This window comes from Papaver somniferum, chromosome 1, assembly GCF_003573695.1.
Source record: "Papaver somniferum cultivar HN1 chromosome 1, ASM357369v1, whole genome shotgun sequence".
Lineage (NCBI taxonomy): Eukaryota > Viridiplantae > Streptophyta > Magnoliopsida > Ranunculales > Papaveraceae > Papaver > Papaver somniferum.
Genome location: NC_039358.1, coordinates 173,891,538 through 173,916,715, shown reverse-complemented (window position 1 = coordinate 173,916,715; position 25,178 = coordinate 173,891,538). Strand labels below are relative to the sequence as shown.

The window sequence follows — 25,178 nt, the reverse complement described above, 5'->3', positions numbered from 1 at the left end:
GTGACAAAAAGGGGGAGAAATATATGGAGTAAACAAGTGATATTGGCATTGATTTTATATTGATTGGTATCACTAAAGGAAAAGAACATAGGTGCTTAAACGTTTATCTAACGAAAGATTGAAAGCATAGACTAAGGGGGAGTAACATACCATTACAAAGGAATAACAAAGACGTGCGGATTGATAAAATCTACCTATCTTATCTTTAGAGGGAGTAATATTCTTTGTTATTATAATGTCAAAATCGGCATTTAAGGATTGAATGTATACAAGTTATTGTGTTGTTGAATTCGGGAATCAAGCGTATGTGTAATGAATTCTTGTAATTTGTTTATCCATATGATGTAAGAGTTTTGTCACTAAAATTGACAAATGGGGAGATTGTTAGAGCATAGCTCGGTTGAACCCACCAAGCGTTGGTATGTCAAGTTTGGTTGTCATATTTTAGTGAATCAAAACTCATTTAAAGAGTCGCTTGATTATGTACTAGAGTCAACTTCGTATAGGTTAGCTTGAAAGTATTAGGATATGAGACATTACAAGTATTATGAATACTTGAAGAAGTGAAGAAGTAAGAAGCTACAACGACAACATCATCCTTCCACTTGAGGTCAGTGATATTTGACTTGAACTGTTTCATTCCCTAACGTATCTTTCAAGTCGTGCATATTGAAAACAAAACTGTGAAGCATGAACACTCTAGATAGACATAGTATTAAGGAATACAATACGAGGTTTATTGCTTAACCATTAAACTTTGTAGATAAGATATTGACATAATCGTTTAAATGTTATTGTGATTATGTATGGGTATGAGGTGAGGATTTCGTCCTAGGAAACAATGTTTTACATGTGTTTTAAGAAACTAAATTCATGAACTTGTTTTGCGAATCGAAAAGGAAATCGCCAGGCGTTATTGGTATTTTTATTCATTGCATATCTTGTGAACAACCAATATCTGTGATTAGTATAACCGCTCATGACTTGTTTGTGTTCTTGGTAAAACTATTCACAAAGGCCTGACTTATGTATTGGTATGACTTTTATTAGTGAAATCGATCTTAAGTAATCACCTGAGATGGTATGATCGAGTTTGTGATTTTGTGTATGACCGACTATGGGTAAAGGGGAACCGATCCTAGTAAGAGGTGCAACACATCACAAAGGGGAATCGATCCTTGTATGAGGTGCAACATGGTTTAGCAGAAAGGGGAACCGATCCTATGGACATGTGCAACACGTTTTTAGGCAAAGAGGAACCGATCCTATGGACATGTGCAACATATTCAAGTTAGATACCATATATATGTGGGGAACCGATCCTAGTACCTAGTCAACCGAATTTTGGAAAGCTAGTGTGACCATGCAACGTACTCACATGGAGGTAGAACCGAAACTTGTTTTGGTAGAACAGTTAAACCATGATCTGTAATTGAGTGTTCTTGATCAATCACATAGTTCTTGGAAGTCAGATGAACCAATTCTAAACTTGTTTGGAAGTGTGGCAAATCGGTTTTAAGGTTGTAAGTATGAAAGAGAACTTACAAAATAAGGATGTCGACATACTTTGAACATGTGTTGTAACTAGAGCTGGCAAACGGGCGGGCCGGGGATGGCTTGTTACGTGTTACACGGGTTCGGGTTAACACGGGCCAAAACCTGCGGGTTGATATTCTTCACGGGTGGTCATTTTCTCAACCCGCGCCCGTAACAGGTAAAGCTTGCGGGTTCATGGGTGAGCCCGTGTTTCTAGTTAGAACTTGCCAGAAACCGAGTTTCCTCTGAAAAGATCAAAATTTAAAAACTTAATGAAAAGATCAAAGAATCAAGATTCAAAATTGCAAAACTTAACAACAATCATTAGTAGACTTTAGACTGTTTAGTACAACTTCATCAGTTCATGATATCTTCAACCAAAAACTAACAATTCTCTTTTGGAGAATCAATTAATCTTCTCTTTCGTAACTTCAATGTTAATAGAGTTATCTCCAAAACCCCAAAATTAAAAATTATTTTTTCGTAAGATTGATTTAACCAATCAAACATGCTTACCAAAAAAAATCAATATCTTAATTCACCTTTTCAGATTCAATCATGACACCGACTAGCTGTTCTTCATCTTCTCTCACGGCTTAGATGCATAAATTTAGTCAAACCCCTATCTCAATTTATGCCACTAACCCATCTTCTGAATTGCAACATAGATTCAGATTTAAACCAAAATCAATTCTCGTTTGTCACAGCAGCAGCGAAAATTCAAACCCTAGCTTCTTCGGAAACTTCCCTGTTTTCCCGATTCACTTTCAATTCCATCTTTTTCTCAAATCAACAGTAATCACCACCTATTTCTATCTCCATATTTAAATCCGTGTTAATTCTTTTCATCAATTGATAAGATGATTAATAACTTTTCCGTTTCAATTAAAATTAAGAAGAAAATAAAGAGGAACCTATTGTTTTGTCCATCAGGGAAGAATGAAGAAGAAGAGAAGAAGAAAAAGAAAGAAAAGAAGATGCCGCTACCACTAGGGTTTCTCAATTATATATGAGGGACACACGTTATATTAATGGGAGTGGGAGTATGGGACACGCGACATAATAAATATACTGTAGGGAATGAAATTACGGGTTAACGGGTGAGCTTGGGGGTTTCACGGGTCGGTCCGGGTTAACCCGTTTTCCTACAAGCCAACATTTTTCCAACCCTAACCCGACTTGTTTATAAACCAGCCAAGCCGGGTTAGGGTTTTCACGGCCCGGGTACGGGTTTATCCGCGGGTTTCGGCTTGTTTGCCAGCTCTAGTTGTAACGCTTATCTTTAATTGTTCAAAGTTATTCCTTAATAGCTAAAGGAAGAAAATCCCAGGATCGAAACATAAATAAGTTAAGAATATTTTAATTAAGGTTTTTAATTTTATTTTAGAAAAATGAGAATTTGTAATGTGCATTTACTAGTTGAAGATTTTCCAAAGAGATTTTCGGTCATTATTTTAGACAAAACATTTCCAGGAATTGTGGAAACCGAATTTGGAATATATTGCGTATCTTGAGAATATTTTCGGTTTTGGAAATTCCTTGGTGTCCAAACTTCCTTATCTATAAATACTTGAAGTTTGCATTTCTAGAAAACTAATCCTTCGTGACAGCAAACTTCCTGGGTTGTGTTGTTACTGGTGAAGCCGCCTATTCGGAGAGGAGAGTAACCTAATTAGGCGAAATCTCTTACGGCCGCTCAGTTTAAAGTCTTCTTTGGGATTGAGAATCTCTATTAGTAGAGTTGGTGGGAAGCTAGATAATTGCGGTTTATCTTGTGTTTTCGATTAATTTGATTGACTAACGATGGTTGAACTTTGATTGCACCTAGTTTGTTTATGCTTGAGAATCTTCTCTTCTGATATAAGATTCACTCAAACTAGATCGAAGTTTCGACAGGGATATTTAGACTGTTTGTAGATCTAAAAACGTCTTGTCATAATCCATTGTTAACAGACTTCTTTCTGTGCGTGATTGATCACAAGAGATTCAGGTTGTTGTGTGCGGGCGTTTATTGAAGATCTAAGAAGATTTGAAGACAAAGAAGATATTGAAGATTTCTGATTTGGGGTTCATAATCTTTGGTGTGCACAATACTTGTTTCGATATAGAGGATCCAACTATAATCGGTTTATCCTTGTGGTAGATTGGATTGATTAGTTGTGTAGATCGGCATCAATACAATTCTTTGTGATTAAAAGTATTGATTGCAAAATCTTAACAATTACCTTTGGTAGTTGAGAATAAGATAGATCTAAGAACCTGACGAAGGAGTTTATTGAGATAAACAGAAGAGTCTTTGTCGAACTCACATCACTTGGTTGAAGAGAGTTGCTACCAAACAGATTTGTTGTTCCTTTACTGTTTGGAATACGAACCAAAGGAATTGTTCCAAGTACGTGACATATTACAGGTCGGAGGCATGAGAATACAGACGGAACTAGGTGAACTATAGGTTTAGTTGCTTGGTCTCAACTATACGAAGTTGGTTTAATTTTGTGTAGCGGCTTAATCTTGAGAGTATTCAATTCTGGACAAGGTCCCGAGGTTTTTCTGCATTTGCGGTTTCCTCGTTAACAAAATCTTGTTGTGTCATTTACTTTTATTTTCCGCATTATAATTATTTTATTATAATTAAAGTAAATTACATAAACGTTAATTCCTATTTACTTGATAGCAATCCTATTGTGTTTGGTTAAGTCCGAACCTCTTATGAAGTAAACATACTTCGTTGTTATATTGTCTCGATCTCGTATCCATAGACGATCAAACGAAGTGTGAACCGATTAGTTGCATTGTCTCGACTCAGTCCAATGACAATCACTTTCGGATAAAGGACTTATAGGTAGGAAAAGTTTTAGCTTGAGGTATATTTGGGTACCCTCGCCTTTTCAAGATTCTTTCTTGGTATCTCTCATTTGGCGACATTTTTTTTTTTTTTGCAGGGTAACAATAGACCTCTAAAACCGTTGATGTCAATTTTAAGAAAGGGGATTACTAATGGGATTCTATATTTCCCTTTTTAGCACCATCTCAAAATTTTAATTCTTTAACATCAAAATTTTTGATTCATAATTCGTCTGAAATTTTCATCGGAGTTATGTTTTTTTATCTGGATGTACCATCAAGACATAGGGATATGACGAAATAAAAGAAGGTATCTTTTTTTACTAAGAATTCGTTTTCGGGATTGTGCAATGTTTCTCCTAATTGTGTTTTCATATTTCTGGTTAAATCTCTTTCTTTATCAAGATATTAGGGTTCGATCATTGAAATCGAAGGGTTAACAACTTTCTTTGCCATTACTGCTACAGAAATCCCTCTGAGTATCAATAATCAATTTAGTAGCATATTTCTGTAAAAACGGTCGATCCCAAGGAATAATAGTTGTATATGTAGATCACAATTAAGACAATCATGATTAGGGTACCTCCTCCTCCCTCATTTTTCTTATTTTTTAAAATGGCATATATATTAAGTACTTAAGCTACTGATTAAGGGACCTGTTTAGCATTGCAAGTTGTAAATATTTGTAGGCTTTAGTGAATTACAGAAAGTAGTCTAAAATTATCTTAAGATATGTTGTCGCAATGAGAGGTAGCTTCATTCTTTTCCTCCTAATGTAGTTGATAACTTTCATGTCCTGCAGTCAAGTTCGTAGAATCTAATGAAGTTCTGATTGCAAATTTGGTTGATGTCTCTGAAATAGTCATAGTCCATAGGAAAGCCATACTTCGTGTATCACTTATTTCATGTCATGCAGTCAAGTTTGTAGAATCTAATGAAGTTCTGATTGCAAATTTGGTTGATGTCTATGAAATAGTCATAGTTCATAGGAAAGCCATACTTCGTGTATCACTTATTTGCTGTCGTTCCTATGTGTACCAAGTGTATTGCATTGTGGCACAATGCATTTGGTGGAGATGGATGCTTAGCTGAGAAAGGCGTAGTTGCTGTTATACAGAGAAAGACTCTGCAACAACACTGGGGTAGTCAAGTTATTTACTCTTCTATTGAAAACTAAGGCAATGTTCTACTGTACATATACTTACGAAAATGTGGAGTTCCTGGTTGGTGGATTCATGACACAATCTGCTTCTTTCTGGTTGTAACAATAATATGCTGGTAGAATGTGCTTAATTATTTTGAATCTACTTACGTCTGGAAATGATATTTTATGTTCTTTCAAGTTTGTTTTTGGAATTGAACCACAAATGGGAACCTGTGTCAATTAATTGCACTACTGTCTTGACCAGATTACATTTGAATATGGAAACCACCTCTACCCAGCTAAAATACATCAGGGATCTGGATGGGTTAGTCTTTTATCCACTATGAAAAACTTTCAAGGAAATGGATGATTTGGGATTATTTATTTATGTTTATATTCAGATTTTAGTGGTTCTCATTCTGCAAGATAACTTCATATTACGAATCTGATGTTCAATCGTTACTGGCTCATTAAGTACCAAATAATAAGCAATTTATTTCGAATTGCTTTGGTGTGCTATTTTTCCTTTCTCATGCTTTGTCGCTGATTTCTTTCTTTTCTGATTTACGAAGTGCTGCCCTGAAGTATATATATATATATATAGTATCAAAAGATTGGACCTTTACATGAAGGTAGGGATTCTGGATTGAAATTTATTTTCATCTTAAATTTCTTCGAACGCAATAACGACACGAAAATTGAGACTAGCCCTGATGTATATGATTCAAAATTTTGGGGTTTCTAAAATCAAAGCTTCCGTCAAAACCTCAGTTGATGCATGTTTGATGATTGCTTTGTTGTTTGTTTCTAACCTGCATATGAATAATTTTTATTACGTAAAAAATGAGATGCTTTATTAATATTGGATTTGAGAACCACTGTTGAGAACTCAGTCAGTTTCATACTTTCATGTATTTTTAGAGCTTATTCTGGGATTTTAATTCTTTGTAAATCTTATATCAATAAGCAATGCAGTGGAACTGTTTGCAAAAAGTGTTAAGCCAATGTTAAATTGTTGTTTCTTCAATTTAAAGAACACTATTTTTGTATAGTGAAAAGCAACTGCTTTGTTCTCAGTTATGTAGTTCTGATCCTGATGGATGGAATACAACATGTTCGTAATTCATATGTTCAATGATTATATACCAGAACATCATGTTTTTGAAATTTAATAAGATTCAACCATTTGAATACCATTAAGATCTTATTTTTTACTACTTTTCATTGGTTACGTTTCTAACTTGACACTGATGTTGTTTGTCTTGATATTTTTTATTCTTTTAGGTGTCTTCCAGAAATGAACTCAGAGAAGACCATCAAGCTATCCAAAATGACATAAATATGTTGTCGCCTTAGAGATGACACAAAATGACAGCATATATGGAGATTAAAAGCTCGGCAATGGATATATCCTTTCGAAAGGCAAAAAAAGTTCTCATTGTATTTCCCGTTATCCCTTAAAGCTCCATCACCATAGTAATTTATAATACTATTAACTGCTTGCACTAATTTGCTTATCTTTTAAGTAATGTAAGGCATCTGGGTGTGTGATGGGAATCATAGGAGCAGTTTCATTACACAAGCAGTTCGTGTTGGGTGGTGGATTTCCCAAGATCCAATTCACCAGTTCCTTATATTAGGGAAGTCTGGAATATCTATACAAAGCATCGGATGGGCGTAATGTCTAATCCAATCGTGTGAGATAGGATCAGGGAATATGAAAGCATTCAAATTTACCATGAAAGCGTCCTTGATGACGTCAATTACTGTGGGATTCTTCTATTGCTTGATAATTATGTTGTTAACAGATTCACTATTCTACTGGCTTTCACTGTTAACAGAACTTTCAGTTTACATAGAAAAAAAATTATTAACTAATCCTACCTACATAATTTCTTTCCAGAGTTGTATCTTGATAACAGAGATATGTGTGTTTCTTCAAAATTAGGGGTGGATTTTGAATCTCAACGGTAATATGATTGTAGCACACCCATATCTCCTCTAGGACTTGTAGATGGTGGATTTTCAATGAAGGGCAAAACCGTAAAATCATGAGGCATGTTTTTGACGCGGCTTTTAGGCATGCAACGATTCATACTTTACGAAGCCATGATGAATATGTTTTTGAAAAGCCTCCACCAGCTGAGCGTTCGACCCCTGGCATTTCATCGTGCCCTCTATGCAGAATAACATATTTGGGCGGTTCTCCGTAGATTGAGGACTTGCCTTCAGGACGTCGGTGATACTCACTGTTCCCTGACTGCAGGAGAGTGACCCACCTCCACATAGAAGAATAGTTGGGCGACGGACGCCTTAAGGACGTCGGTGACACTTCACCGTTCCCTGATTATGTGGAGAGAGTGCATAGATTCAGGCGGTTCTCCGTAGATTGAGAGCATCAACGCCTTTAGGTCGTAAACAACATCGTGACTCCCTGACTATGCACCATTCAGAATAGATGTGACGCTTTAACTGGCTAATATCTTTTCTGAAGTAGATTACCTCTGTCGTGACATTCACTACTGAATTCTCAGAATAATCTATCATTGCTTCTATTCCATGGTCGAATCCATGGCCTGATCCCATGGAATGGCAATAAACAATTGTTCTGATTCTATGATCGAATCCACGGCTTGATCTCATAAAATAGCAATGAAACCATTGTCTTGGTTTAGGCCGGAGTCATACATATTGATTTCCCGAATCTAAGCACCCCCTTTGCAGCGGTGCATCTGTGTGAGCATTAACATTTTGCCCGGTCGAGGAATCTCGACACCACGCTCGTCTCTTCACTTCCCGAAAAACCGGCGACCCGTTTTTCCCCATCCATAGGACTGTACATGGCATGGTCAATTCATTTTGGCATTAAGGTATTGTTGATGGTGGTTTTTAGTATAGGGCGAAAACTGTAAAAGTATATCTACCTGACCCGGCATCAGATGTAGTAGACATTGATATGTTTATATTCCGCAGGGAATTTGGAGAATATATCAAAATCTGATGAGTGTCTATGTCTCTCTTCATATTATGTTGAAACTCAAGCTCCTAGATGAATTGTTCACTAGTATAGATCCTAATGAGTATATAAGCTCCTAGCTGCATTACTCACTAATGCCGGAGTCTGCCGAGTATTTTTCCTATGCTATGTTCCCCGGAAGAACCCTTAATATTGATATGGCATGACAATTTGTGTTCACTCGCAGCAGAGTAGCACGAATATCCAAGTATCAAGGTTAAGGTCCTTGCATAAAAGTACTCAATCGGAAAGCATGCTGCTCTTTGGCAATAAACTTAAAGAACTCTGTGTCAACACACATAATTCAATCAATTTTGTGATAATTCACAAAGATTCGAATATTAACCTGATTTGCAAAATTAGGGTTTCGCGCTCTGCGCAACATATTAGACCTTGCCTGTCGAAATTAAGCCTAGACGAACTAGATAATTAATCCTCTATGGATTAGTAGGTACAAAATCCTACCCAAAAAAAGAAAACAAGAAGTAGAGGAGACGCAAAATAGGAACAACAAAAAAGGGAGGCGTGGCCATGTTTTAGGCCAGCCGGCGCCACTTGTCATTGGCCACGCCCCATGCTACCTAACCGGCCCTATTTCCCTCGACCAATCAGGTCGCCTTAAACCCGCCATACAAACACATAAGTTGTGACTGGGCCCATACTTGCCGGCCCTATTTCCCATCGACCAATCAGGTTTCTTTAAACTTGCCACACCTACACCAAAAGTGTGGCCACGCCCGTGTTTCGGTCGGCCCTCTTCGATCAATCAGGTTGCTCAAAACCTGCCACAGTATTAAAAAAGTGATGTAAAAATTGGCTCCCAAAAGTTGCACTAATGCGCTAACTAACATGCCAAACGTGCACGCCCAACATGCCAGACGTGCCACTTTGCCACGAAAGCATGCCGAACGTGGCAACATACCATAAATAGTGCACTTACGTGCCAACCCATCTTTTGTCTGTGGCCAACACCATAACAGACTTCAATGTGGTTATCCTAACCAGAAACACGGCCCCGCATGGTCGAAACCCTAATTTCCAGTCGTGGTGCAAATTATGCCACTTCGGGCCCACAACATGCCACGAGTCGTGTGAGACCCAGGAAACCCTAAAAAAGACGCCATATCATAGCCACCCGTGGTAATCCTTACTCTTGTGGCCATTCCCACATGATGGCCTGGCTATGGTTCCTTTGGCGTGACTATGGCACCATTTGCACAAAACGCCAAACGCCACGACCACGGCCACATGCCGCATGCACTAATTAGGGTTTTGGCATGCCAACCAAGCCAAGTAACGTTTCCCAGAGCATTGAGATTGATGTGGCAACAGAGCCAATGTTGTCGGAGCCATTTTTGGGTCTAACACCAATAGATAGTTCACGAGCAAGTTACATTTGGAGCCGGCTAAGGTTATGCAACAAAGGAAGTGAAGAATGAGTTGTCAGTTCCACAATTGACAGTTGAGCAAGAAAACAAAATAGATAGTTCCCTCGAACTAGGTACCCCTTATCTGCCTCACCTGGTTGGTTGCATCCATTCTACTACACAAGCCCTAGAATTCAGTGAGGAATCATTTTCTCATCATTTCTCTTTTCTTTTCCACCTGAAAACCGAGAGAGGATGATGACTGCAGTTCAGAGAGAATTCATGGGAGATTGAAACTGAATCTGCTGCAATTGAAGTTAGGTTTGATTTGAATTCGAATCTGGTGTTATGTTAAAGGTTGCTGTTGCCAGAAATGAAGAACTGAAGGTTGGTTGGGGGTTTTGCTGTGTTTACAAAGCAACAAAAGAAGCTTGCAGTTCATGGAAGATTTAATGGAAGAATTTAAAGAAGAAATTGAGGTTAATGAATAAGATTGTAGTTGGGTATCACTCGAATTGAGAGTTAAATCCCAGTATTTGTGGGTTGAGCTCAAGGGATTTGGGGTTTGGAATTGATTATAGAAATTGTTAGGGTTTTTACTAATTGTTTCAGGTATTGAATTCGAAGATGGTAATGATGATAAGAAGATGAGAAGAAGAGCTCAGATCCGTGGTTAGTAAATTTGGTGGATTAGTGGAGAAGGAATTTTGGGTTTGTTAAGAAGATGATGTTTCCGAAGTTTGAGAAGAAACTGAACTGAGTGAATTCTGGTGGTGATATTAAATGAGTCCTGGTGGTGAACTGAAGTTCTGAAGCTGAAATTGTTGGTTTGGTTGATGAGCAGATGGGTTTGAGAAGATGCAGTTGTTGCTATAGGTGTTTTGGTGATTGTTTTTCACAGTGGTTGAAGTGATGAAGCTCTGTGGTGTTATGAAGGATTTAGATGAATGTTAGGTGGTCTGCAGTAGGAGCTATTGTGTTACAGGGATTTGGAGATGAATAAGCTTCCTAGGTTTGTTGTTGCTTGTTGCTGTTGAGGACTGAGATGTGGTAGTGAAGCCATGGCATTGCAGGTGGTTTGGAATTGATTTTGAGAGTGGAATCTCTAAGCAAGAGAAGGTGGTGTTGCTGTTGTTGTTTCAGCTGGAAGCAAAGAATGGTCCTCGAGGTCTGTAAACTGGTGGTAATGATGTTGTTGCAGCAGGTAGAGATTGAAGTATTGGCTTGTGGTGATTGAAGTTGCAGTTGAGATGAACTGCAGGTGATGAATTACTATGATAGTTTGAGCAGTGTCATATATGCAACTGAAGTTGGAGGTCTGAGCTGAGGGTTCATGAAGGTTGTTGTTACTGTGGCTATGAGAATGGCATGGAGGTGAAGCTCTAGTGGTGAACTGTAATGGAATTAGTTTGCTGGATTGGTTGTGTTGCAGTTGCAGTTGGCAGCTAAATGGGTATGAAGCAGCTGCAGTGCAGACGAAGAACAAATGGGTTCCAGTGATTTCAAGCTGCAAATGAAAGTGAAAGAAGCAGCTGTTGAAGCTACAACAAGGAGAGAATGATGCTGATGCAGTTGAGATGTTGCTGTAGGAGTCAGTGTAATGGTGATTTGGTCTGTGAAGTTGTTATGTGCGGATGGATGGGAGAATGCAAGTACAGGGAACAACGGGGATCACTGCTCGTTGGATGAGTAGAAGATAATGAGTGTGATGTGATGCTGTTGAGCTATTGCAGTCAGCTAGCCATGACTTGCAGGGGTAGCTGAGCACACTAGGTATTTCTGTTGAAGTTTGCAACTGGAGCTAGTTGGAAGTGATGCTGCAATGTGTTATGTGTGGTATTGCAACTGCAATTGAGCATGAACTTAGATGTTACAAGCTGCAATTAAGGTGACAGATGGTGCAGTTCTGGTAGAATAATACTGTGTCGTTGGATGCAGTTACATGGGTTGAAGTGAAGTAGATAAGCCAGAGAATGGCACTGGTGTCGCAGGAATGACAGAGCCGCAGAGAATTGGATATTGAGATGATCTAGAGCTGCAGTTTAGAACTCGTTGCATGAGATAGTTGTAGCTTGACATGAGGTGGAATTGAGCTTGAATTGGAGTTGTGAATAGAGGTGTGTGTGGTGACAGTGATGGTTTAAATGGTTTGCTGAGTACGGAGCTGGTGCAGCTAGTTATGAAGCTACAGAAGATTGCAGTTGCAATGAGGAATGGCCACTATGGCTGGATATGCAGTGGTGATGCACCAAGATGGTGCAGCACAAATTCTGGCCTATGCTAGTGCCACTCAGACCAGTCAGCTGAGTAAGAAACTGTCTAGCGATCTGATTCATCTGCCTGACTCACTGACTCGGTGCTTGACCCGGTTGACCTGACCGAGTTGACTCGTTTGACCGGTTACCGGGCGGACTTGCCGGTCACCTGAGCTACTTTCTCGGCTGACATCCGACGACCCTCCGGCCAATTTCCGATGACTTTTCGGCGACCGAATTGCCAAAGTTTCTACACGGGTTTTATTGACTTTTGGTCCACTCGGATTTTCATCTAATGGACTTTGGGCTTTGAAGACCTAATTTTCGAAAGCAAAGGATTATAAAAGAAGACTTCTACAACTTTTGGGAGATCTTGTTTTATTATTCTTCTTGGAGCTTTGGAGAAAACTACTTGTAGGGTTTGATTTGCTTTCATCTTCTTTATTATTTTATTGATGATGAACTCCATTATTATGAGTAACTAAATACACTTATTGGTTATGGGATAAAAGTTGATTTCTCAATGTATGTTATTTGATTCTATGGATTAGTTTTGTCTCAACTTTATTGTTTATGATTCATGGTTAATAGTGTTTTATGATTTGATTGTTTGATTGGTTGAGTATGGAATCAATCCGATTTGCTTTCATCTCTAGAGCTATATTAGGGTTTTCAATACGTAAAAGTTGTTTGTCCCTGATTTCAAGTAGCATAATTGTGGTTAGTGCTTGTAGTGATATATCCTACTAGCTACATATAATCATAACCTTGGTTAAAACAAATTAGTGCTTTTACACGTTTGTTTGCTTTGATTAGTCTTATTCCATAAATCTTAAAGCTTTTAGGGAGTTAAACTTAATTGTGTTTTTACACTTTGAGTTGCTTTCTAGGAAGAATTCACATATGCATCTTTTAATGTGGTTGTGATGAAATTAGGGAATTAGCGGGATATTCTTGCGATCAAGGTATTCGAGGACTTTTAATAAATAAGAGATTAAATTATCAATTCTATTCAATGATGAAAAATACATGCTTGTGAATGATACTATCCCATGACCAATATCCTCTCCTTATTGATTACTCCAACTATTTAATTTGCCTTGATTTATTATTTTGCTTTACGAAAACAACAAAAATCACCCTTGGTTATCTTAGAAACTTAAATTTATATAAAAACATAAGCCTCTATGTGGATACGAACTTTTTCCTACCACTTTCTACATTATTGTAGTTGAGTAAGGAAGTGAAATTATATTTGTCGGCTGACAACCGGTCAAATTTTGGCGCCGCTGCCGGTGAGGCATCAGTTTGTTATATAGTTTTGGTTTCTTATTTTTTTACGTTGGTTTTAACTTTGTTCTGAGAATTGTGTTTCAGGTACCTTGCTGAAATACAAACCGAGGGGAGCAATGGGTGATGCTAATCACACACTCAATGAGCTAGCTTCTCACAAGTTGGATACACAACAAGGGTGTATTCAATCAAATTCTACTTTTGAGATTAAGCCGGGGTTGTTTAGAGAATTACCAAAGTTCCATGGCATGGTGAATGAAGATCCAAACAAGCATCTTATGGACTTCCACACCATTGTCACGACTATTCTTCCAGCAAATATGGATGCGGATGGTGCAATGTTGAAAGTTTTTCGATTCTCGTTGATGGATAGCGCTAAGGATTGGTTGTGTTATTTACCTCCCGGAAGTATCACAACATGGAATGGGATGAAGAAACTCTTTTTGGAGAGATATTTTCCTGCAGCAAAGGCTACTCAAATTCGCAAGGAGATTTGTGGGATGAAACAAAGTGTGGGGGAATCTTTATATGAATATTGGGAACGATACAAGATATTGGTGGCAAGCTGTCCTCACCACCAATTCAGCGACACTTTGATTATCCAATACTTCTATGAAGGACTCCAATCAAGTGATAGGAATCTTCTTGACGGTGCTAGTGGTGGTGCACTTATGAACAAGACGGTGGCACAAGCTAGAGAGTTGATTGAGAGTATGGCAGCAAATTCTCAACAATTTTCAATTCGTGGATGTGAGCTACCTACCAAGGGAGTTAATCAAGTTGATGATATTATTGAGTTACGTCAACAAATGAGCAATATGATGGCAATGATGCAACAAGTTGCAGCCGTGGTTGTAAAACCGTCACGCCAAGCTTATGAGAATGTGGAACAAGTCAATGCTATTTTCTCAACTCAACCATATGGTACTTACTCCAACACTTACGAGCAAGTTGCAAGTGCAAGTTCTTTTTACAACCGTCCGAGTGAGTTCCAACAACAAGTGCAACAACCGCAACAAGCCCAAAATTCAGAATTGGCAAAGATGGCTACTTTGATGGAGACTCTAATTTCCGTGGTACAACAAAATCAACAATTAGCAGACTTAAATCAGCAGAAAACGGATAATGCAATTAGAGAGTTGCAAGCACAAGTTGGTCTACCATCACATCAACAATTCCAGCCACAACAACAACCTCAAAATCAAGGGTCTAATATGGAAGAGTTGCTGACATCTTTTATGCAAAGAACGGGGAGTGCGGTCCAGGACTTGCAAACACAAGTTGGTTCAATGGCCGAGGAGATTAATCAGCTGCATACACAAAATGGTGAGAAAATCCCTTCCCAACCTCTTAACCCAAGTTAGGGTTTCGATGCGATTACGTTGGGAAGTGGTACACAATTTGTGCAACCCGAAATTACTGATTTGGGTAAAGAAGAAGCCCCAAAGGAACCAACTTTGGAGGAAAAGAACGCAGATTTCCCCCAAACTCCCGAGGTAACTAAGTCCAACTATAAAACTCTTGTTTCTACTTATGTTCCTCCTCTACCTTTTCCTGGCAGGTTTGCCGAAGCTAATAAGGTGGAACAAGAAAGAGATATTTGAGATGTTTTTAAGAAGGTCCAAGTGAATATTCCACTCATTGAAGAGATTAGGCAATCTCCTCGCTATGCAAAGTGTGTAACGGAGTTGTGCACTAACAAGCACAAGCTAACCGGTAATCAGGTAATGAGTGTGGGGGGAAACGCTTCGGCGTATCTTAAAAAGAAACTCCCACCTAAATTGAAAGATCCCGGTAGTTTCACTATTCCATGCACAATTGGTAAAAAAATATTTACAAAAGCTATACTAGATTTAGGAGCTTCCATTAATGTTATGCCTACTTCTATTTATGATGCTTTAAATCTTGGTCCTCTTAAGAAAACCGGCATAATTATTCAACTTGCCGATAGGTCTAACGTTTACCCGAAAGAGATTGTTGAGGATGTTTTGGTGCAGGTAAAAGGACTAATATTTCCAGTGGATTTCTACGTTTTAGACATGAGTGATGTGAATTCATCCTCGTCTCAACCTTTGCTGTTGGGTAGACCATTTTTGAGTACCGCTAGAACGAAGATTGATGTCCACGATGACACCTTGACTTTGGAGTTTGATGACGAAGTCATACACTTCAACATCTTTGAGGCGAAGAAGCACCCAAATACCGTTCAAACATATTTCCATAATGTGTTGGAAGTCGGCTAAGGCGAACAAAGCAAGGAGAAAGTCGGGATGACGACTTTAAACCAAGCGCTCAGTGGGAGGCAACCCACCGGTTTTGTATCTTTACCTTTATGTTTTTATTCTTAAGTACTTTTGTCTTGTTTTTAGCTTTTTCTTGTCTTGAATTTCCCACGTTGACTTACTTTGGATGATTCAATTTACATTGAGGACAATGTAAAATTTAAGTGTGGGGGAGTGGTTAAGCTTTTGCTTTGTACTTTCATGCATTTTTTTTCAACTTTTTTATAAATTAGTGAATAAGAAACTCCAACTTGTAGTTAGTTTAGAGTCACATAGTATACATGTCGCTAAGATTACATCGAGATTCTCATAAGAGTAACTGAACTTAGAGATGACAGAGAACATGATCGGGTTTCTTACTTGTATGAGAGTTAAAGTTGGATTTAACCATCCCAGTGGCAAATGAGGTGAAGACTGAATTCGGTATTAGATTTGTGATCCCCTATAGTGGGGACTACCCATGTTACATCATGAGAGGCACCGACCTTCACTTCTTTGTACATGTCTAAATATGTGCTTTTAGAGTGTGTGTCACCGTACGTAAACTACGGGTAGAATGGTGAGCTACCCAACCTCCAACCAATAGAAGCACTGTTTTGATCTCTTGAGTGCTATTTTATCAATCATGAATGGTGACATCGAATTGCTAACTTACATACCACTTGTAATCTTGTTCGCAGTTAGCACCATCCACTTTATCTCTCTCTACACCGACATGTCCATAGAAACACTATCATCATCAACAAGAGGAGCATCATAAATTCGAAGGAAAGTTGAAGACGTTTAAGGTTTACAAGTAACAGTACAGAAATGAGCAGATTTCAGATTCAAGTAAAGCAACAAGACAAGGAGCAGAATTTTTACAAGTTGAAGACTATTGTACAAGAATGAAGATTATTAAGATGAGAATTCAAGAAGTTTGTGATATCGAGACATACAAGTTATCGAGCGGTAAAGTACTTACACCATGGCCTTTATACTTTTATTTTTGTCTTTATTTTGTATTTGTATTATTTTCTCTTGTCTCAAAAAAAAAAAAAAAACTTGGGACATGGTCATCATCATGCTAGGTCCCTTGCCACAAAAAAAAATATTATTAGGTGCATCATTAGTTTTCGTATTTTGTTTATTTTTATTTACTTTATCTTGCATCAAAAAAAAAGAAAAAAATAATAAATTCATTGCATCATATTTTTGTTTGTTTAGTTCGGTTTTGGTTTTGTATTTATTCAATAAAGCCAATGGAAGAAGAAATATCCGTAATGAAGTTTCAAGCAACAAGGAATTAGAGGAAAGAATCATCATTGTCAAGATTCTACGAAGTTCAAGAGTTATCATCAAGAGTTGAAGACCGAAGACGAAGATGAAGACACCGATTGAAGACCGAAGACGTTTCTATGGATGTTGTGAGAGTGGTGCTAGCTGCATGTCGAACGGATAACGAGGTAAGTAAGCATATTCCCACCTTCGTTAAGTGGTTGATTTACTTTCTTAGAGATCGTCATAAAAAGGGTTTTCAAAATGATTAAAAGATGTGGGTTTTCAAAACAATTCAGAGAGTTTTTTCCTTCCTACTATTCAACGTGTCACAGGATTCTCTTTTCATTCCTACCTCGACACATGTGTGACCCATAAAGAGCTATTTATTATTGAGAGCAACTTCATAAAACCCTTTCTTGTGAGGCAGAGTCGAGGCTTTTGATCACTCCGAACCCGAATTTCTTTCGAGAAGGGATGGTTATTTCTCTCTCAACTTTTAAGGATGAGATTGTGTTCATTTATGTGTCTAACTTCTTATGACTAGTGTGCAGAATATCTATGTCTTCTTAGCGCGTTGGATGCTATCATTACGGAGAACTAGTAAGTTGGAAAAAGCAGGTTTTGTGGGTATATCTCTAGTAAACCCTCACGGGAGTTGTATGTATCTTTTAGAATAAGTTTGGTTTGATTTGCTCGAGGACTAGCAAAGTCTAAGTGTGGGGGAATTTGATAGGTGTTGTAAAACACCTAGATTTCATATCTATTTTTTATGCTTTCTTTGCTATTTCTCTTGTAAAATATGTATCTTATGTTCACTTTTGAGTGTTTAGGTACTTTGGAGCCATTTGGAGCAAAAGAAGGAGAAAGTACTCGATTGGAGCAAAAATGGCACAAAGGTCGATTCACGAGCGAGTTACATTTGGAGCCGGCTAAGGTTATGCAACAAAGGAAGTGAAGAATGAGTTGTCAATTCCACAATTGACAGTTGAGCAAGAAAACAAAATAGATAGTTCCCTGGAACTAGGCACCCCTTATCTGCCTCACCTGGTTGGTTGCATCCATTCTACTACACAAGCCCTAGAATTCAGTGAGGAATCATTTTCTCATCATTTCTCTTTTCTTTTCCACTTGAAAACCGAGAGAGGATGACGACTGCAGTTCAGAGAGAATTCATGGGAGATTGAAACTGAATCTGCTGCAATTGAAGTTAGGTTTGATTTGAATTCGAATCTGGTGTTATGTTAAAGGTTGTTGTTGCCAGAAATGAAGAATTGAAGGTTGGTTGGGGGTTTTGCTGTGTTTACAAAGCAACAAAAGAAGCTTGCAGTTCATGGAAGATGTAATGGAAGAATTTAAAGAAGAAATTGAGGTTAATGAATAAGATTGGAGTTGGGTATCACTCGAATTGAGAGTTAAATCCCAGTATTTGTGGGTTGAGCTCAAGGGATTTGGGGTTTGGAATTGATTATAGAAATTGTTAGGGTTTTTGCTAATTGTTTCAGGTATTGAATTCGAAGATGGTAACGATGATAAGAAGATGAGAAGAAGAGCTCAGATCCGTGGTTAGTAAATCTGGTGGATTAGTGGAGAAGGAATTTGGGTTTGTTAAGAAGATGATGTTTCCGAAGTTTGAGAAGAAACTGAACTGAGTGAATTCTGGTGGTGATATTAAATGAGTCCTGGTGGTGAACTGAAGTTCTGAAGCTGAAATTGTTGGTTTGGTTGATGAGCAGATGGGTTTGAGAAGATGCAGTTGTTGCTATAGGTGTTTTGGTGATTGCATTTCACAGTGGTTGAAGTGATGAAGCTCTGTGGTGATATGAAGGATTTAGATGAATGTTAGGTGGTCCGCAGTAGGAGCTATTGTGTTACAGGGATTTGGAGATGAATAAGCTGCCTAGGTTTGTTGTTGATTGTTGTTGTTGAGGACTGAGATGTGGTAGTGAAGCCATGGCATTGCAGGTGGTCTGGAACTGAGTTTGAGAGTGAAATCTCTAAGCAAGAGAAGGTGGTGTTGCTGCTGTTGTTTCAGCTGGAAGCAAAGAATGGTCCTGGAGGTCTGTAAACTGGTGGTAATGATGTTGTTGTAGCAGGTAGAGATTGAAGTATTGGCTTGTGGTGATTGAAGTTGCAGTTGAGATGAACTGCAGGTGATGAATTACTATGATAGTTTGAGCAGTGTCATATATGCAACTGAAGTTGGAGGTCTGAGCTGAGGGTTCATGGAGGTTGTTGTTACTGTGGCTATGAGAATGGCATGGAGGTGAAGCTCTAGTTGTGAACTGTAATGGAATTAGTTTGCTGGATTTCAAGCTGCAAATGAAAGTGAAAGAAGCAGCTGTTGAAGCTACAGCAAGGAGAGAATGATGCTGATGCAGTTGAGATGTTGCTGTAGGAGTCAGTGTAATGGTGATTTGGTCTGTGAAGTTGTTATGTGCGGATGGATGGGAGAATGCAAGTACAGGGAACAACGGGACTCACTGCTCGTTGGCTGAGTAGAAGATAATGAGTGTGCTGTGATGCTGTTGAGCTATTGCAGTCATCTAGCCATGACTTGCAGGGGTAGCTGAGCACACTAGGTATTGTTGTTGAAGTTTGCAACTGGATCTAGTTGGAAGTGATGCTGCAATGTGTTATGGGTGGTATTGCAACTGCAACTGAGCATGAACTTAGATGTTACAAGCTGCAATTAAGGTGACAGATGGTGCAGTTCTGGTAGGATAATACTGTGTCGTTGGATGTAGTTACATGGGTTAAAGTGAAGCAGATAAGCCAGAGAATGGCATTGGTGTCGCAGGAATGGCAGAGCCGCAGAGAATTGGATATTGAGATGATCTAGAGCTACAGTTTAGAACTCGTTGCATGAGATAGTTGTAGCTTGACATGAGGTGGAATTGAGCTTGAATTGGAGTTGTGAATGGAGGTGTGTGTGGTGACAGTGATGGTTTAAATGGTTTGATGAGTACGGAGCTGGTGCAGCTAGTTATGAAGCTACAGAAGATTGCAGTTGCAATGAGGAATGGCCACTATGGCTGGATATGCAATGGTGATGCACCAAGATGGTGCAGCACAAATTCTGGCCTATGCAATGGCCTATGCTAGTGCCACTCAGACCAGTCAGCTGAGTAAGAAACTGTCTAGCGATCTGATTCATCTGCCCGACTCACTGACTCGGTGCTTGACCCGGTTGACCTGACCGAGTTGACTCATTTGACCGGTGTCCGGACGGACTTGCTGGTCACCTGAAATACTTTCCCGTCTGACTTCCGGTGACCCTCCAGCCAATTTCCGGTTACTTTTCGGCGACCGAATTGGCAGAGTTTCTACACGGGTTTTATTGACTTTTGGTCCACGCGGATTTTCATCTAATGGACTTTGGGCTTTGAAGACCTAATTTTGGAAAGCAAATGACTATAAAAGAAGACTTCTACAACTTTTGGGAGATCACGTTTTATTCTTCTTCTTGGAGCTTTGGAGAAAACTACTTGTAGGGTTTGATTTGCTTTCATCTTCTTTATTATTTTATTGATGATGAATTCCATTATTATGAGTAACTAAATACACTTATTGGTTATGGGATAAAAGTTGATTTCTCAATGTATGTTATTTTATTCTATGGATTAGTTTTGTCTCAACTTTATTGTTTATGATTCATGGTTAATAATGTTTTATGATTTGATTGTTTGATTGGTTGAGTACGGAATCAATCCGATTTGCTTTCATCTCTAGAGCTATATTAGGGTTTTCAATACATAAAAGTTGTTTGTCCCTGATTTCAAGTAGCATAATTGTGGTTAGTGCTTGTAGTGATATATCCTACTAGCTACATATGAATCATAACCTTGGTTAAAACAAATTAGTGCTTTTACACGTTTGTTTGCTTTGATTAGTCTTATTCCATAAATCTTAAAGCTTTTAGGGAGTTAAACTTAATTGTGCTTTTACACTTTGGGTTGCTTTCTAGGAAGAATTCACATATGTATCTTTTAATGAGGTTGTGATGAAATTATGGAATTAGCGGGATATTCTTGCGATCAAGGTATTCTAGGACTTTTAATAAATAAGAGATTAAATTATCAATTCTATTCAATGATGAAAAATACATGCTTGTGAATGATACTATCCCATGACCAATATCCTCTCCTTATTGATTATTCCAACTATTTAATTTGCTTTGATTTATTATTTTGCTTTAAGAAAACAACAAAAATCACCCTTGCTTATCTTAGAAACTTAAATTTATATAAAAACAATAGCCTCTCTGTGGATACGAACTTTTTCCTACCACTTTCTACATTATTGTAGTTGAGTAAGGAAGTGAAACTATATTTGTCGGCTGATAACCGGTCATCTATGCCAATGGGGCCACTTTGCTATACAACAGGATGTGGCCATAATCAATGGCCATCCTTTCTCATAAGCTACAATCTCATTCATCCAAATTCGCTATGGAATTGACAGGCCAGTGGCAAGTTTTAGGCGGCCATCAAAGGCAAGCCTAATAACATCACATGCTATTTTCCTACGACAAGTCTCTTGATTTTGACTTGCCACACATATCAATCTGCTACACGTTTTTCACAAAACACTCGAGACATCAAACATGTCACAAACTGGGGGATGCTCATCATGGTTTTGGTTTGGCGGTTTACAGCGTGCGACGTGCAACACATCCATCATAAGAAAGTGTCAGGAAAAACAAGGTGGTTAGTAGAGGCAAGAAGTAGTGGGTGTAAACAAACCCGCTTCCTTCATAGTGGAGGCATGGTTGTGGCAGTTACACATTACTCCACTGTTTCATCACTCAATCACTCGCACTTCCTACGAGACCAGGGTGTATTCGATTATGACTTGTATAAATAGGTTTTACCTATTTCCATCGAACAACAAGTTTTGGTGAGAACAACAACACAGTATCCAGAAAAATACCAAAGAACTGATAGCTTTCATTCTGTAAGCCAGTTCCAAATTCTGATACAAGTCATAAAATAGCCACACCTTCAGAATTAACCATTCTGGTCTCAACACCTTCTTCGCTTCCCTCCCTAAGACCAACCCTCCTCCTTCACTTTGTGACCGAAGAAAGACTGGAACGACCATTTCTTGGTTTAGGCCAGGATTGTACAGATTGATCTCTTGAATCTAAAGTACTCTCGTGCAATGCATTTGCTTTAGGTTTAGACTCGTTTCTCATCCACACACCCAAATTTACCAAAACCAGCTGAAACCGTTTTTACCCATAAACAATTGGCGACCACAGTGGGAGATTAAATCTCTCGGTTGCAAATTCAATTCTCGATTTCACTTCCATCCCAAATGGTCTTAGGCCCAATTCAATCGTTAATTGAAACCCATTTCAGTCAAAGATTCTTTCCAGATGTATTCAGGTCATTCGAACCTTGCAGAAGTAATGAATAGCTGGAAGCCAACTACCATGGAAGACATAACAAAAATGCTAGAGGATATGGTTTCCAGCCAAGTCGATATTATCAGGCGGTAAAACGATACGCTTCGTATCCTAAAGAGTATAATAAGCCGATTGTGGAAAGAATCAGCAAAGGCTTATCCGGAGGATCCTGCCAATTTCAAGAGTAATACGAAATATGTTAAAAATTTGGCTTAAGCCTACGCCTCTACCAATGAGGATGATGATGGAGCACGTAGCCACATCATAAAGGAGCAGCAGAAGAGCGGCCAATTGTATTTCGCCAACACAGAGAGCCAAGACAATTTCACAAGACCGGGGGAGGAGACTTGCCAGGTGCGCCACAATATTTGCAAGACAAAGGTAAAGAGCCTGCATATGAAGCCTTGCTGGAAAAAATTTATCTCCTAGCCCTCGCAGAAGTTCAAAGAGTTGTCCAACAGTCCGCAACCACGACTGCTTTGCTTAAAAGAGAAGCACCTGAAGAGGGGGAAATCTACCAAGACGCTTATGGAAACGAACACTGCGCCAATGAACAATACCCAGCTCATCCACCACGTGTCGCCTTCGCTGACGCAGGCCCCTCAAGAGAAATTACCTTTCAGCAATACGGTAGAAGTAAATGGTCCGCTCATGAATCAATGATCGCTCAAACGTCAGTTCCTCCCTCAAAGAGAGCTTCATTCCAAATCCTGCAAGAATTTCCGCCACAACAACTACTGATGCGGGAGAAGCCAGACTCAAAATATCCACGCTTCCCATTGCCTATCAGAAGAGTTATAGAGCTACTGGAAATTTAGGTATGAAAGGGAGTAGTACAACTACCCCCCGTAGGGCGTCCACCAACTGATCAAGAGATGCTAGATTCAAGATATTGCCGCTATCACAGGTTTATTCATCATCCTACCAACGAATGCAACGCTCTGAAGCGCATTTTCCAGGAAAAGATTGATTCAAGGGAATTACGCCCGGGGACTGGAGGTTCTCCGCCCTGCCGCGGATCGACATAAAGATGTTACAGAGACAATAAAGGATGACTAGGGACTTCTTGCTGCCAGGATTGCGTCACACAATAAACTCTGATTTGCAGCCTGAAAATTCGGTTTTGTGGAGAGACCCCTAAGCGAGTAGAGTATGTGGCCATATCGGACGAGAGAAAAAAAGGAATAGCCAACACCAATGTACCATCCGCAAGCGCAGTCAACACGTCCCATGGCGTTACATCCTCTACCACCAACACCAGCAACACCGGAAGCATCCCCTCTGACACAACGCCTCTTATTACCAGAGACAGAGCCGCCGCTACTCCTAATATTTCTTCGAGAATGACGCCTCCAATCATCACCAGGACTGCCACCACTTCTTCGTCGGGACGAGAGACTGGGGGAGCTAGAGGAAACCAACCTTCCCATTACCATTATCGATTCAATAGAGAGACATGAAGTTCTTGCCAAAACTCAGATGGACATGGACACAAATCAGAAGGGTCCGCTTCAACGTTTCGCTCCAGGAGCCGCCCCGCTTTAATGTTTCGCTCCAGAAGCCGCTCCGCTTCAACGTTTCGCTCCAGGAGCCGCTCCACTTCAACGTTCTCTCCAGAAGTCGCTACTCCTCCCTGCCAAGGATCGTGTTGTAGCCGTTCACACTCCTCCCTGCCAAGGATCGTGTCGTAGCTGCCACACTCCTCCCTGTCAATGATCGTGATCATAACCAGCCAAGGTTCGTAGTTGTGGCCACTTTTTGATCCATCTCGCCAAAGCTCGTGGTCGTGGATAGTTTACTCGCCTACGTATCCAGCTAATCCTTTTGCTTCCATGGACGCCCATGCAATTCCAGCCAACCTATTTTGGGTTCCCACAATGTAGTCTCTTCTGCTGCCAAGAACTGTTGTTGTTCGTTTGTTGATACCAGTCAAAGCTTTACTATAGCAACAACCACTACAAAGGTATTCCATACTTCTCCATATTTTGGTTTCACATGGAAGAAGTAATAGAGTCACCAGTACGGATGCAAGATGATATCTTTATCATGGTCAACTCACCGACCATACAAGATAGAAACATGTAAACCAAACTTGGGGACTGAGGCTCTACACAGAATCTCTTCACTGTCAAAGCTCGGGAGGCACGATCAACCCAAAAGTCATAGCCACGACAAGGTCATATATTCTTCAAAGGTGTAACGTAAGGATATCATCACCTCTCCGTCTAGAAGGCGCCTGCAACACTTTATGAGGCCTGGATCCAAGCCTACTCAGATAAAATAACTTCAGTAACCAAAGAGAAGTGCGACTGGGGACTGCTCACCGCGGTCCACCCCCGGCAACAATCAAGCATTCATGAGATAACTCCAGAGACGCGGCTGAAACATTTTTCTTGAAGAGACAGAGGGAGCCACGATTAACGACATAACTCTGTCACTTCTACCTCTTCGTTGTCCAGAATGTTTCGTCCATGTGATGTTCCAAGCATCCCATCATCGCATCCAGGAGAGTACAATAAACTTGTATCAAATCCCATAGGCATGGATTCAAGGCGATGCAATTAAAGTAGGCTACACTTTGGGACTGAAGCCTCCTTCAGATTTAGAAGTTTAAACGCAGTCACCACCTTACCAGTGAATGCAGTAGAAGCACATCTTCCTCGAGAAAATAGGCTCATGATAATTACACATGGGGACTACCAGCATGGGATGCCTTCACTTTTCTCAACCAGGTTATTCCTGATTTCAACATCATCACTGCCGAATCTTTACGA

General features: G+C 39.5%; 1 long non-coding RNA gene across 4 annotated transcripts; it reads left to right on the top strand.

Moving 5' to 3' along the window:
• The first annotated feature begins 4,491 nt into the window (after window positions 1–4,491).
• Window positions 4,492–7,402, top strand: LOC113334163. Of its 4 annotated transcripts, XR_003352584.1 has the most exons (5): window positions 4,492–4,690; window positions 5,423–5,658; window positions 5,790–5,849; window positions 6,097–6,156; window positions 6,809–7,402. It is a non-coding gene; the product is annotated as an uncharacterized LOC113334163 (long non-coding RNA). The 4 variants fall into 4 exon arrangements; XR_003352582.1 differs by lacking the exon at window positions 6,097–6,156; XR_003352585.1 differs by lacking the exons at window positions 5,423–5,658; window positions 6,097–6,156.
• The last annotated feature ends 17,776 nt before the right edge of the window (window positions 7,403–25,178 follow it).